This window comes from Amblyraja radiata, chromosome 10 (genome assembly GCF_010909765.2).
Source record: "Amblyraja radiata isolate CabotCenter1 chromosome 10, sAmbRad1.1.pri, whole genome shotgun sequence".
In the NCBI taxonomy this organism is placed as follows: Eukaryota; Metazoa; Chordata; class Chondrichthyes; order Rajiformes; family Rajidae; genus Amblyraja; species Amblyraja radiata.
Window position 1 is genome coordinate 63,000,465 of NC_045965.1, and position 13,235 is coordinate 63,013,699.

At 47.7% G+C, this 13,235-nt stretch overlaps 1 protein-coding gene across 1 annotated transcript in view; it reads left to right on the top strand.

Moving 5' to 3' along the window:
* The first annotated feature begins 4,270 nt into the window (after positions 1 to 4,270).
* Positions 4,271 to 13,235, top strand: part of ptgfr (prostaglandin F receptor) — a 37,960-nt gene continuing 28,995 nt past the window's right edge. The window contains exon 1 of the mRNA XM_033029052.1: positions 4,271 to 4,477. The gene's annotated coding sequence lies outside the window, so the exon portion shown is untranslated. The remainder of the gene's footprint in view (positions 4,478 to 13,235) is intronic.

Here is a 13,235-nt window from a genome sequence, read left to right on the forward strand (position 1 = left end):
AACCTACAAACCTTTGGAGTGTGGGAGGAAGCCAAAGTTCTTGGAGAAAACCCACGCAGGTCACGTGGAGAACGTACAAACTCCGTACAAACAGACAATCGCTTTTAGCCAGGATTAAACTTGGGTCTCTGGCGCTGTAAGCGGTGTAAGGCAGCAACTCTACCGCTGCGTCACCGTGCCGCCCACTTTGGAAAAATATAAAAGGATTTTGAGAAGGCCAAGTAAAGGGGATTAATGTAGACAGTGAAAAGGAACAGGGCTACGATTCTCTGGAAATACTTCTGTCATTAAGAGCCACGATGCTGATTTTGGAACTGCTACATAATAAGTAGGTATGTTTCCTTGCATAAATCTTTAAAATTCGATGCTGGAGGATTAACTGTAAATCTCTGCTGAGAGTCTCGTGAGTTTTCTTCCATCAGTCATCACAGCTTGAAGGTTAGCTGCAGAAATTGAAACCAGATTGTAATCAGAAAGACTTGGATCCAACACATAGGAATACGTGCAGGAGTCGGTCATTCGGCCCTTCGAGCCAGCACCGCCATTCAGTATGATCATCCAAATTCAGTACACTGATCCTGCTTTTTTCCCCAATATCCCGTGATTCCTTTGATCCCTTGATTCTAGATGGTGGAGAGATTCAATAACTTCAAATTCATGGGCGTACATATTTCCGCCGATCTTTCCTGGGCCTAGCACATCGCAATTATAAAGAAGGCACATCAGCGCCTCTACTTCCTGAGAAGATTACGGAGAGGATTCTCTTTAACTTCTACAGGTACACAGTAGAGAGCGTGCTGACTGGTTGCATCGTAGCCTGGTTCGGCAACTTGAACGTCCAGGAGCGGAAAAGACTGCAAAAAGTTGTAAACACTGCCCGGTCCATCACCGGCTTTGACCTCCCCACCATCGAAGGGATTTATCGTAGTCGCTGCCTCAAAAAGGCAGCCAACATCATCAAAGACCCACACCATCCTGGCCACACACTCATCTCACCATTGCCATCGGGAAGAAGGTACAGGAGCTTGAAAACTGTAACGTCCAGGTTCAGGAACAGCTTCTTCCCTACAGTCATCAGGCTATTAAACACTACAACCTCATAAGCTATAAACTCCAATAGCCTATTATTATTATTATTATTATTATTATTATTATTATTATTATTATTATTATTATTATTATTATTATTATTATTATTATTAGTATTATTATTATTATTATTATTATTATTATTATTATTATTGCACTATTATTGTTTGTTTGTTTTCTGAGTTTTTATTATATTACTTATTATGTTTGCATATTCTGCTTGCATATTCAGCAAGTAAGAATTTAATTCCTATCTGGGACACATGACAATAAAACACTCTTGACTTGACGACTTCCTTCCAGTGGAACTGAAGCACAGTTCCTTCTGCACGTGTCCATCTTGCCACTTACATGGATAGGACGGGTTTGGAGGGATATGGGGCAACGGCAGGCAGGAGGGACTAGTGTAGCTGGGACGTTGGCTGCTTGCGGGCAAGTTGGGCCAGAGTCTAAGACTATGACTCTATCTGCACCCGATGTGCCAGATAGTTTAGTTTAGTTTTGAGATGCAGCATGTAAAACAGGCCCTTCGGCCCATCGAGTCCACGCTGACCATCGATCACCAGTTCACACTAGTTCTGTGCAATCCCACTTTCTCATCTACTCCTTACACACGAAAGGTAATTTTACAGATTTACAATTTTACAGAACCTTAGGGCAGCACAGTGGTGCAGCGGTAGAGTTGCGGCCCACCACAGAGGCTGCCTGACCCGCTGAGTTCTCCAGCACTTTGGGATCTGCTCAATCTAACATCTGCATTTCTTCCGTCTCTATGCCTAGTTTTTTATCTCCTTTTCATACAGTCGTAGAGTGACACAGCATGGAAACAGGCCCTTCAGCCCAACATGTGGATAAATGTGAGGTTGTCCACTTTGGTAGCAAAAACAGGAAGGCAGATTATTATCTAGATGGTGTCAAGTTGGGAAAAGGGGAAGTACAATGGGATCTGGGGGTCCTTGTACATCAGTCAATGAAAGTAAGCAATGCAGGTACAGCAGGCAGTGAAGAAAGCAAATGGCATGTTGGCCTTCATAGAATGTTGCCTGGGTTTCAGCAACTAAGTTACAGAGAAAGGTTGAACAAGTTAGGGCTTTATTCTTTGGAGCGCAGAAGGTTAAGGGGGGACTTGATAGAGGTTTTTAAAATGATGAGAGGGATAGACAGAGTTGACGTGGAAAAGCTTTTCCCACTGAGAGTAGGGAAGATTCAAACAAGGGGACATGACTTGAGAATTAAGGGACTGAAGTTTAGGGGTAACATGAGGGGGAACTTCTTTACTCAGAGAGTGGTAGCTGTGTGGAATGAGCTTCCAGTGAAGGTGGTGGAGGCAGGTTCGTTTTTATCATTTAAAAATAAATTGGATAGTTATATGGATGGGAAAGGAATGGAGGGTTATGGTCTGAGCGCAGGTATATGGGACTAGGGGAGATTATGTGTTCGGCACGGACTAGAGGGGTCGAGATGGCCTGTTTCCGTGCTGTAATTGTTATATGGTTATAACAAGAGAAGTTGAGTATAGGAGCAAAGAGGTCCTTCTGCAGTTGCACAGGGCCCTAGTGAGACCACACCTGGAGTATTGTGTACAATTTTGGTCCAGTAATTTGAGGAAGGATATTCTTCCTAGTGAGGGAGTGCAGCGTAGGTTTACAAGATTAATTCCCGGGGTGACGGGACTGTCATATGCTGAGAGAATGGAGCGGCTGGGCTTGTACACTCTGGAGTTTAGAAGGATGAGAGGAATTCTTATTGAAGCATATAAGATTGTTCAGGGTTTGGCCACCCTAGAGGCAGGAAACATGTTCCTAATGTTGGGGGAGTCCAGAACCAGGGGCCACAGTTTAATAATAAGGGGTAAGCCATTTAGAACGCAGATGAGGAAACACTTTTTCACACAGAGAGTGGTGAGTCTGTGGAATTCTCTGCCTCAGAGGTCAGTGGAGGCCGGTTCTCCGGATACTTTCAAGAGAGAGCTAGATAGGGTTTGTAAAGATAGCGGAGTCAGGGGATATGGGGAGAAGGCAGGAACGGGGTACTGATTGTGGATGATCAGCCATGATCACATTGAATGGCGGTGTTGGCTCGAAGGGCCGAATGGCCTACTCCTGCACCTATTGTCTATTGTCTATTCCCCACACTAACCAACATGTCCCATCTACACTAGTCCCACCTGCCCGCTTTTAGCCACTGTCCCTCTAAACCTGCCCTATCCATGTACCTGTCTAATTGCTTCTTGCCCACGAGGAACAAAATGTCCCAATCAACACTAGTCCTATAACGTCTCAGTTTGCCTTGAGGTCGTTCTTATTCTTTTGTGTCGGAAGGAACTGCAGATGCTGGTTTACACAGAAGATAGACACAAAATGCTGGAGTAACTCAGCGGATCAGGCAGCATCTCTGGAGAGAAGGGACAGGCGATGTTTCGAGACCGGACTGAGTCTGTGTGTCCAGTCAGTCTGAACCCGAAATATTACCCATTCCTTCTCCCCAGAGATGCTGCTGCCTGTCCCGCTGAGTTACTCCAGCATTCTTGTGTCTATCTGCACTAATGTCCCGTTGAGTTTCACTGCCTGTATAACTCGTTATCAACTAGCCCACAACCAACAATGGACCATTGTGGGCTCCACTCTTCCTTGATCATAGAAACATAGAAACATAGAAATTAGGTGCAGGAGTAGGCCATTCGGCCCTTCGAGCCTGCACCGCCATTCAATATGATCATGGCTGATCATCCAACTCAGTATCCCGTACCTGCCTTCTCTCCATACCCTCTGATCCCCTTAGCCACAAGGGCCACATCTAACTCCCTCTTAAATATAGCCAATGAACTGGCCTCGACTACCCTCTGTGGCAGAGAGTTCCAGAGATTCACCACTCTCTGTGTGAAAAAAGTTCTTCTCATCTCGGTTTTAAAGGATTTTCCCCTTTATCCTTAAGCTGTGACCCCTTGTCCTGGACTTCCCCAACATCGGGAGCAATCTTCCTGCATCTAGCCTGTCCAACCCCTTAAGGTCATCGCCTGAAGAAGGGTCTCGACCCGAAACGTCACCTATTTCCTACTCTCCGGAGATGCTGCCTGACCCGCTGAGTTACTCCGGCATGTTTTCCTATAGTTTTTGGTAATTTTGTTCGTGTTGAGAGACGGGCGTACGTCCTCAGGGTGGAGCAAGGATCGCTCTCTGATCTTTGCTGTCGGAGTGACTTGGCCGCTGGCGAGGAGAGGTGTAACCACAGCTGGCAACGTGACGGTACTGTTTGGAGAGCAGGCTCCCAGCCCGGCCAAGCCCAACAACACAGGTTGGGAGCCCAGACACCGCGACTACTCTCGCCGGCTACACAGCTCCGCACAAGACAGCCGCGTCGGAATCTGACGGCTCGGGGGGCGAAAACCGTGAGCATTATTCACCTTATATTGCCTCTATCCCGCAGAAAACTGAAGGGAGACGCAAAATGCTGGAGTTAACTCAGCGGGTCAGGCAGCACCTCTGGAGAGAAGGAATGGGACCTTTCTTCAGGCTGTGAGTCTTGCTGTGGCCAGTGAGTCTGAAGAAGGGTCTCGACCAGAAATAAAGTCACCCATTCCTTCTCTCCAGAGACGCTGCCTGTCCCGCTGAGTTACTCCAGCACGTTGTGTCTTTCTTGGGTGTAAACCAGCATCTGCAGTTCCTTCCTGCGCTATAGAAAACGGGAATGGTTTAATGACAAGTAGTCTCGAAGAAAACGAAGAACTGCAGACGCTGGTTTGTACCAAAGAGAGACACAGAGTGCTGGAGTAACTCAGCGGGACAGGCAGCATCTCTGGAGGGAAGGAATGGGTGGCGTTTCGGGTCGAGACTATTCTTCAGACTTAACAAACTGAAGGAGAGTCCCAAACCGAAACGTCGCCTGTCCATTCCCTCTGCAGATGTTGCCTGACCCGCTGAGTTCCTCCAGCACTTTGTGTTTTGCTCTATACATAAAAAAAAACAGTGGGAATTCTGATTACAATTCTGTGTTTATTTTCTTGGGGTGAGGGAGGGGGGTGGGGGGGGGGGGGGGGGGGGGAAGAAAGACTCAAAGTGCTGTAGTAACTCAGCGGGTCAGGCAGCATCTGGAGACCGTGGATAGGTGTCGTTTCAGGTCGGGTCGCTTATTTTGGGGCGGTTTTGAAACATAGAGAGCAAAGAGTGATACAGCAGGGAAGCAGGCCCTTCGGCCCCACTCTCCCATGCCGACCAAGATGCCCCATCCACGCGAGTCCCATTTGGCCGCGTTGGGTCCAGATCTCTCTTTAACCCATCCTATCCGTGGACCTGTCCAAATGTGTTTTAAAGTCCCACTGTCTTGGAATGTCTACAAGTGCGTCGACACTGAAATGCTGTGTAATTATGCAATGAGGGGTATACATTAAAAAAAGAAGATATTTGATAAAATACCACACCATTCCGTGGAGCGCAGGAGACCCAGGGGTGATTTATAGTTAGAACGCTAAATTTATAGAGATTTATGGAGACTTAGAAAACTTTACGAATAATTTTCACGGGGCGAATGCACGGAGTGTTTTACCCCGAGTTGGGGAATCAAGAGGACACAGGTTTAGGGCGAGGGGGGGGGGGAAGGTTTAGCAAGAAGCCGAGGCGCAGATTTTCCAGTCAGAGGGTGGTGGGTGTTTGGAACTAGCTGCCGGAGGGGATAGCTGAGGCTGGGACTATAACAACATGTCAAATACATTTGGAAAGGTACATGGATAGGGCAGGCTTTGAGAGACGTGAGCCAAACGCTGGCAGGTGGGACTAGTGTAGATGGGACATGTTGGTCGGTGTGGGCGAGTGTGGAAGGGCCAGGTTCCGTGCATGATAAAACTCTTTGACTTTTAAAGTTTCAAAGAAAATAGACAATAGACAATAGCTGCAGGAGTAGGCCATTCGGCCCTTCGAGCCAGCACCGCCATTCAATGTGATCATGGCTGATCATCCACAATCAGTTCCCCGTTCCTGCCTTCTCCCCATATCCACTGACTCCACTATCTTTAAGAGCCCCATCTAGCTCTCTCTTCCCTGCCACAGAGGGCAGTGGAGTCCAAGTCACTGGATGGATTTAAGAGAGAGTTAGATGGAGCTCTAGGGGCTAGTGAAGTCAAGGGATATGGGGAGAAGGCAGGCACGGGTTATTGATAGGGGACGATCAGCCATGATCACAATGAATGGATGTGGTGGCACGAAGGGCCGAATGGCCTCCTCCTGCACCTAGTTTCTATGTTTCTATGTTTGAAAGTATCCAGAGAACCGGCCTCCACCTGTGGCAGAGTCTGTGGCAGAGAATTCCACAGACTCACAAATCTCTGTGAGAAAAATGTCTTTCCTCATCTCCGTTCTCAATGGCTTACCCCTTATTCTTAAACCTCCCAAACGAAGACTGTAGAAGGGTCCCGACCCGAAACGTCATCGATCCATGTTCTCCAGAGGTGCTGCCTGACCCGTCGAGTTACTGCAGCACTTTGTAACTTTTTTTACCCCCCTCTCACCGGCTTGTGTCAACAACGAGTCCATTTCTGCAATCTCCAGCTAAACACAAAAGTGCTGGAGAAACCCAGCGGATCAGGCAGCATCTACAAAGGGAATGGATAGACAACGTTTCAGGTCGGGGACAGTTGCCATACTGCAATCTTGCAACCAAAGATACTAGAGGAGTACTAGAGGAGCAAATATACTCATCTAATAATAATAATAATAAATTTTATTTATGGGCGCCTTTCAAGAGTCTCAAGGACACCTTACAAAAATTGAGCATGTAGAGGAAAAACATGTAAGGGGAATGAAATAAATAGTAGAGACATGACTAGTACACAAAGTAAAGACAGAATTCAATACAAAACACAGTATGAGGCAATTAATGCACAGATGAAAAGGGAGGGGGACGTGGGGCTAAGGATAGGCAGAGGTGAAGAGATGGGTCTTGAGGCGGGACTGGAAGATGGTGAGGGACATGGAATTGCGGATCAGTTGGGGGAGGGAGTTCCAGAGCCTGGGAGCTGCCCTGGAGAAGGCTCTGTCCCCAAAACTGCGGAGGTTGGACTTGTGGATGGAGAGGAGACCGGCTGATGTGGATCTGAGGGACTGTGAGGGTTGGTAGGGGGAGAGGAGGTCAGTGAGATATGGGGGGGGGCCAGATGGTGGAGGGCTTTGTAGGTGAGGACCAGGATTTTGTAGGTGATCCGGTGGGAGATGGGAAGCCAGTGAAGTTTTTTGAGGACTGAAGTGATGTGATGCCAGGATTTGGTGTGGGTGATGAGTCGGGCAGCTGCGTTCTGGACCAGTTGGAGTCGGTTGATGATCTAGCATTGCTATTAAGGGAGTGCAGTGTAGGTTTACATGGTTAATTCCCGGGATGGCGGGACTGTCATATGCTGAGAGAATGGAGCGGCTGGGCTTGTACACTCTGGAGTTTAGAAGGATGAGAGGATATCTCATTGAAACATATAAGATTGTTAAGGGTTTGGACACGCTAGAGGCAGGAAAAATGTTCCCGATGTTGGGGGAGTCCAGAACCAGGGGCCACAGTTCAAGAATAAGGGGTAAGCCATTTAGAACGGAGACGAGGAAACACTTTTTCTCACAGAGAATTGTGAGTCTGTGGAATTCTCTGCCTCAGAGGGCGGTGGAGGCAGGTTCTCTGGATGCTTTCAAGAGAGAGCTAGATAGGGCTCTTAAAAATAGCGGAGTCAGGGGATATGGGGAGAAGGCAGGAACGGGGTACTGATTGGGGATGATCAGCCATGATCACATTGAATGGCGGTGCTGGCTCAAAGGGCTGAATGGCCTACTCCTGCACCTATTGTCTATTGTATCTTTGCTTGCAACTAGTCCACGACTAAATCTTAATGTTTCAGCAGAGGATTAGGCACAAGAAGCTGTAGTAACTCAGCAGGCCAGGCAGCATCTGTGGAGAAAAGGGAATAGATGACGTTTCAGGTCAGGGCAGAGTCTCTGCATTGCCCCTGCTTGTACATTTTACAGTTGCAAATATGTATAATATTTTTGCAATCTAGCTTCTGAATAGTTGATGCGTGTATTTTGGGGATTTTTTTGTTGCTTTATTTGAAAGAGCGAGTTAATGTATTCTGAAGACAGGCACAACATGCTGGAGTAACTCAGCGGGACAGGCAGCATGAAATATAATGGAATAGGTGATGTATCGGGTCGAGACCCTTCTTCAGACTGAGAGTCAGGATAAAGGGAAACGAGAGATATAGAGAGATATAGAACAAAATAAATTAAGTATTCTCTCGAAGATATACACAACACGCTGGAGTAACTCAGCGGGACAGGCAGCATCTCTGGAGGGAAGGAATGGGTGACGCTTCAATAAACAATAGGAGCAGGAGTAGGCCATTCGGCCCTTCGAGCCAGCATCACCATTCAATATGATCATGGCTGATCATCCCCAATCAGTACCCCGTTCCTGCCTTCTCCCCATATTCCCTGACTCCGCTATCTTTAAAAGCCCTATCTAGCTCTCTCTTGAAAGCATCCAGAGAACCGGCCTCCACCGCCCTCTGAGGCAGAGAATTCCACAGACTCACCACTCTCTGTGATAAAAAAGTGTTTCCTCATCTCCGTTCTAAATGGCTTACTCCTTATTCTTAAACTGTGGCCCCTGGTTCTGGACTCCCCCCAACATCGGGAACATGTTTCCTGCCTCCAGCGTGTCCAAACCCATAACAATCTCCGAGACCCTTCTTATCGAAGTGTTCCAAACAGCGACTGACTGCATGGGAATCCATCCCTCTGTAGAAAACAGTGGCGGAGTCGGCATCATTCCCTGGAGAGACACGTGACAATTCACTTGGGTAATACTATGTGGTGGGGGGAGGGGGGGGAGGGGGGGTTTAAAGGAGACTGCAGATGTTGTAATCGAGAAGGAAAAAAAACAGTTGGAGGAACTCAGCGGGTCGAGCAGCATCTGTGGAGGACAAGGCATGGTTTCAGGTCGAGACTGCATCAACAAATTCAACAAATTCAGTTAATTCGGAATTAGAGCTGAACGTTATTTGTAACGTCGACTGATACACCAAAGCCCTGCTGGATCCGAATGTTAACTCTCTGGATAACACACCAACGTCCCTCTGTACATAGAGAGTCGAGAAAAAAAAGACCCCTCCGCCCAACTTGCCCACACCGACCAACATGTCCCATCTACAATAGTCCCACCTGCCACCGTTTGGCCCATATCCCTCCAATTCTGTCCCATCCATGTACCTGTCTAACTGTTTCTTAAATGTGATAGTGGCTGCCTCAACTACCTCCCCCGGCAGCTCGTTCCATACACCCACCACCCTTTGTGTGAAAAAGTTACCCCTCATGTTCTTATTAAATCCTCTCACCTTAAACCTATGTCCTCTGGTTCTTGATTCCCCTACTCTGGGTAAAAGACTGATCGAGTCCCTCCGGATCTTATCCCCTATATCTATAAGGTCCCCCCCCCCCCCAACCCCATCCTCCTGCACTCCAAGGATTACAGCCCTAGCCTGCTCAACCTCTTACTGTAGCTCTGGCCCTCAAGTCCTGGCAACAACCTTGTAAATCGTTTCCGCACCTTCCAGCTTTCCAACAACATCGTAGAACAGTACCTTGTACCTTGAAAAACGTTTCTTAAAGGTTATGATTGTAGTCAGATATTGGTCCCCCTAATCCATCAGTCTCAAGAAGGGTAGGCACAAAATGCTGGAGTTAAGGGCCTGTCGCACTTGGGCGTCATTTGCGCGTCATTTACGCGGCAGGCTGGCAGTGACGGTCGCGCGACTGTCATTGTGAAAATTGTCTAGCAAGTACGACAGTCGTACGCCCAGTGAGGGCCCTGCTTCTTTTGGGAGCCATTTGTGAAGTCGTTCGTACTGTAGTGTTATCTTAGTCCAATCTCCGTGGCAAGGATTTTCCCAGTGAAAACTTTTCAAAACTCGGCGCGCTTTATATCACGTGGTGCGGCGCACAAATGGCGCGCCGACGCCGTACGCGGGCGGCGCATGGTTACGGACGTTGCCGCACGGTGGCGCATTATAAATGAGCATAGGCAATGTTCGTGCGTCACCGTGCGCAACCATGCATCACCACACGCTACACGTACACCGTCGGTACGTCAGCGTGAGCAAGGGATACGTCACGCAGGTGGCGCGCGAGGAATTTGAACATTTGAACATTTCAAAATCCTGGGGCGATATGGAAGCACCGTGCATTACCGCACGTCACTGCATACACCACCACGCCTCACCGCGCGCCACCACGCCTCAACCAATATTTAGGATGTCGCGTATATGACGCGCAAATGACGCCCAAGTGGGATAGGCCCTTTACTCAGCATCTCTGTACCTGACCTATTGCGCCTGAAGAAGGGTTTCGGCCCGAAACGTTGCCTATTTTCTTTGCACAATAGATGCTGCTGCACCCGCTGAGTTTCTCCAGCATTTTTGTGTACCTTCGATTTTCCAGCATCTACAGTTCCTTAACACTACTGAGTTACTCAACCATTCTGTGTCTACCTTTTGTATAAACCAGCATCTGCAGTTCCTGCATTATTACATTCGGTCTGAAGAAGAGTCCAACCCAAATTATAGGAGTCTCAAGAAGGGACCCGACTCAAAAGGCGCCCTATACATTCCCTCTACAGATGCTGCCTGACCTTGATTAGTACGGGTGTCAGAGGTTATGGGGAGAAGACAGGAGAATGGGGTCAGGACGGAGAGATAGATCAGCCATGATTGAATGGCGGAGCAGACTTGATGGGCCGAATGGCCGTATTCTTCTCCTATTGCTTTTGACCCTATGACCTGCTGAGTTACTCCAGAGCCCTGTTTCCGGCCCTGATTTCTCCTGGTCTTTTCTTGCTTCCAGTTGCTGGCCCCCCCCCCCCCCCCCCTTACTCCACACAATCAGTCTGAAGAAGGGTCTCGACCTGAAAAGTCACCTCTTTCTCCAGAGATGCTGCCTGACCCGCTGAGTTACTCCAGCATTTTGGTCATTTTTATTACCTTATTGTTCCGTCACACAGACTGTAAATCAAGAGTCAAGAGTGTTCTATTGTCACCTGTCCCAGATAGAACAATGACATTCTTACTTGTTGCAGCACAACACAATATGTAAACATAGGACAAGAAGAGGAGGGCAATTGTAATAGGGGACTCTATAGTCAGGGGGTCGGATAGGCGATTCTGTGGACGCAGACAGGAGACCCGGATGGTAGTTGGCCTCCCTGGTGCCAGGGTCAGGGATGTGTCTGAACGTGTCCAAGGTATCCTGAAATGGGAGGGAGAGGAGCCTGAGGTCGTGGTACATATAGGTACCAACGACATAGGTAGAAAAAGCGAAGAGGACCTGAAAGGAGAATTTAGGGAGTTAGGAAGAGAGTTAAGGAGAAGGACCACAAAGGTAACAATCTCAGGATTACTACCTGTGCCACGCGACAGTGAGAGTAGGAATGGAGCGAGGTGGAGGATAAATGCGTGGCTGAAAGACTGGTGCAGAGGGCATGGATTCAAGTTTCTGGATCATTGGGACCTCTTTTAGGGAAGGTGCGACCTATACAGAAAGGACGGGTTGCACTTGAACCCGAGGGGGACCAATATCCTGGCGGGGAGATTTGCAAAGGCTACTGGGGAGACTTTAAACTAGAACGGTTGGGGGGAGGGACTCAAATAGGGAAAGCTAGCAGTCAGTGTGTGAGGCAGGAGGCAGAGAAGGGAAGCACTCTGACTCAAAATGTAGGGGAGAGAGAAGAAAAAGACAATAAACAGAGAATAAGAGGAGGTGGGTTTCTTAAATGTGTATATTTTAATGCTAGGAGCATTGTAAGAAAGGTGGATGAACTTAGAGCCTGGATTGACACCTGGAAGTATGATGTTGTGGCGATCAGTGAAACATGGTTGCAGGAGGGCTGTGATTGGAAACTAAATATTCCAGGGTTTCGTTGCTTCAGGTGTGATAGAATTGGAGGGGCAAGAGGTGGAGGTGTTGCATTGCTTATCAGGGAAGATATTACAGCAGTGCTTTGGCAGGATAGATTAGAGGGCTCGTCTAGGGAGGCTATTTGGGTGGAACTGAGAAATGGGAAAGGGGTAGCAACACTTATAGGGGTGCAACTGTCTCACCCTGAACACAACAAAGACTAAAGAGATGGTGGTTAACTTTGGCAGGTCCAAGCTCCCCCTTCAGCCGGTCAACGCTGCAGGGGCTGACATTGAGGTGGTGCAGACATATAAATACCTTGGAGTGCACCTTGACAACAAACTGGACTGGTCTGTCAACTCTGACTCCCTCTACAAAAAAGGCCAGAGCAGACTCTTTTTCCTCAGAAGGCTCAAATCCTTCAATGTGTGTAAGGATATGCTGCACATGTTTTACAACACTGTGGTTGCAAGTGTTATTTTCTACGCTGTTGTCTGCTGGGGCAACAGCATTAGTGCAAAAAACAATAGGAAGCTGGTCAAACTGGTTAAACGAGCTAGCTCAGTGCTGGAGGGGAGAGTAGACTCTGGGATGGAGGTGCTTGAGAGGCGTATGAGGCACAAGGTGCAGGTCATCCTGAAAAACCCCGGGCATCCCCTCCATATAATTCTGGAGAGTCAAAAGAGCACTCGGAACAACAACCGGCTCCTCTCCCTGCCCTGTAGAACGGAGCGGTTCAGGAGGTCCTTCACCCCTGCAGCCATTAGATTTTATAATTCGGACCGCTAGGCTGTAGGGGGATGCATTTTGCAATTATTAATTTTTAACTGTTAATTATTGGTCTTTTTAAGTATTTATTGCTCTCAGGTAGTGTCCACATTGTATTCTATGTATTTTCTGTCTGCGTTCGTTTTGAATCTGTGGGTTTGTTGGTTGGGAGCTTCTGGACATCTGAATTTCCCTGAGGGGATCAATAAAGTATTTATTATTATTATTATTATTATTATAGACCGCCAAATGGGGAGCGAGAATTGGAAGAGCAAATATGTAGGGAGATCGCAGATATTAGTAGTAAGCACAAGGTAGTGATTGTGGGAGATTTCAATTTTCCACACATAGACTGGGGAACACATTCTGTAAATGGGCTGGATGGTTTGGAGTTTGTAAAATGTGTGCAGGATAGTTTTTTGCAGCAATACATAGAGGCACCTACTAGAGAAGGGGCAGTGCTGG